The sequence below is a fragment of the Tupaia chinensis genome, unplaced genomic scaffold (genome assembly GCF_000334495.1).
Source record: "Tupaia chinensis unplaced genomic scaffold, TupChi_1.0 Scaffold000278_1, whole genome shotgun sequence".
Classification (NCBI taxonomy): domain Eukaryota; kingdom Metazoa; phylum Chordata; class Mammalia; order Scandentia; family Tupaiidae; genus Tupaia; species Tupaia belangeri.
Window position 1 is genome coordinate 1,853,243 of NW_006159761.1, and position 2,746 is coordinate 1,855,988.

The window sequence follows — 2,746 nt, forward strand, 5'->3', positions numbered from 1 at the left end:
ATCATTTTATATGTCTTTATATCATCTAGTCATTCACTTCCGACCGTAAAGTGTAGACAGTTGGTATATATTTAGTGGAGTCATAAAATGTCTCTCCTTTATAGCCTCGCTTGCTTCATTCAGTGGTAAATTTTCCTGTAATATTGTACAGTGAATGAATGTAAATAAATAAATTTAAATATATAAAAAATACATTTACAAAAAAATATATTTTCCCATTCCAAGATATTTTGATTCACACTAATTACTGTGTCTTTTGCTATGCAGAAATTTTTAGTCTGATGTAATACCCCTTGTCTATTTTGGGAATTATTGACTATGCTTTGGGGGTCTTCTTTAAGGTGACTTTTTCTACCTCAATGTTTCCCAGAGCTTCCCCAGGGTTTTTCACACATAGTTTTATAGTTTGCAGTCGTAAGTGTAGATCTTTGATCCACTTTGAGTTGATTTTTCCCAATGGTGAGAGGTAAGGATTTTTATTTCTCTTTCTGCAGGTGGATATCCAGTTTATCCAGCACCATTTGCCAAAGAGATTTTCATTTTCCCACTGGACTTACTGGTACCCTTGGTTAAAAATAAGTTGGCTGTGTATTTGGGAGTTTATTTCTGGAGTTTATAATCTGTTCCATTGGTTCACACCATCTGTTTTTGTGCCAATGTAATGCTGTTTTTATTATCAAAGCTTTATAGTGCATTTTTGGATCCTGGAATGAGATGACACCCACTCCACTCATCTTGTGTGGGATAGCTGTAGTTATATGAACTCTATTATGATTCCAGACAAATTATATCTCTTTTCTAGATCTGTGAAAGTCTCTAGTACTTTGATTGGGATTGCATGAAATATGTAGATTAATTTGGGTATGATTGCCATTTTGATTATATTAATTCTTCCAATCCAGGAACATGACATGTCCTTCCACTTTTTTGTGTGATTTTCAATTTCTTTTTTTAAGTTTCTCATAGTTTTCCTTGTAGAGTTCTTTAAGTTCTTTGGTTAGATTTATTCCTAACTATCTTGTATTTTTTGTGGCTATGGTAAATGGAATTACTTTTTCACATCTTTTTTTTAATTTAAATTTATTTATTTTCATTCATTCATTGTACATCATTACAGCATACACAATGAGATTTTCCATCCGGAGTACACTGTATATTGTCTCGATCAAGCACATCAACAAACATGTTATTGTCAGCAAATAATTTTCCATTTATTGTTTTCTGTATGTTTTCCTTTTTCTCCCCCCATCCTTGATTCCCTATTTCTTACCCTCTGCCATGTCTCACTCTCCTCCCACACTGTCTCTGGTATCTATGTTTGCTTTCTATACTGTTTTTCCCCCACATTTTATTGAATTACTGAAGACCTTAATTAATCTAAATATTTTTATAGCAAGGATAGCTGATATATATATTTCCATGAACACATGTCTAATTTTATGCACCCTATAAAGTAGCACCTAGCTGGGGCTATATATCTTCACTTCTATCTCAGTCTGCCTGCTCTTTGTATATGGAAATGCTATAGGTTTCTGTATGTTTGTTTTGTATCTTGCAACTTTACTATATTCATTTATTGCTTCCAGGAATTTTTTCATGGATACCATTTGGTCTTCTATGTATACAATCATGTAATCAGCCAATAGAGATCATTTCACCTCTTCTTTTCCTATTTGAATGCCTTTTATTTTATTCTCTTTCCTGATTGCCTTGGAAAGGACTTCCAGTACAATATTGAAAAGGAGTGGAGAAAGTGGGCATCCTTGTCATGTACTAATTTTTAGCCATAAAACTTTCAGACTCTCTCCATTCATGACGACATTAGCTATGAGTTTTTGATAGATTTTATTGTGTTGAGAAATAAACCTTCATGCTGATTTTGCTAAGAGTCCTGATTATGAAGTGATGCTGTATCTTTTTGAATGCTTATTCTGCATCAATTGATATGATCATATTGTTATTTATGTATTTACTTACTCTTTTTATACATTCAATCACATTATTTAGCTTACAAAGTGAACATTTCAACATGTGAACATTTCTCCCCGGTCCAGTTGATCAGAATATCTTCAGCAGATAACAACACTACCTCCCCACCCCGACAATGCTCTGTCTCCATAACCTTCCTCCAAATGTCTTTCCTCAGGCTCTTTGATCTTTCTTTCTGTAAATATGATGTATTGCATTTATGCTTTTGCTTATGTTTTACCATCCTTGCACCGTAGAATAAAGGCTACCTGGTCATGGTGTATAATCTCTTTTATATGTTGTTGGATACAATGTGCTAGTATCTTGTTGAGAATTTTTGCATCTATATTCATCAGAGATATTGGTCTATAGTTTTCCTTCCTTCACATGTCCTTGTCTGTTTATGGATGAGGGTTATGGAGACTTCATAGAATGAATTTGGGGCAATTCCATCATTTTGAACCTTTAGAAATAACTTGAGTAGAGTGGGGATTCACACTTCTTTAAAAGTCTTGCATAATTCAGAGGTGAAGCCGTTGGGACTGGGTCTTTTATTTGTTGAGAGGTTATTGCTGATTAAATCTCATGGCTTGTTATGGACCTATTCAGACTTTCTGTGTCCTCCTGACTCAATCTTGATAGATTATACGTGTTTAGGAATTTGTCTACCTCATCGAGGTTTTGTTTGTTGGTGTATAGTTGTTCATATTATCCTCTAATGATGTTTCATATTTCTAGTATGTCTGCTGTTATATTGCCTGCTTAACTGTAAATTTGA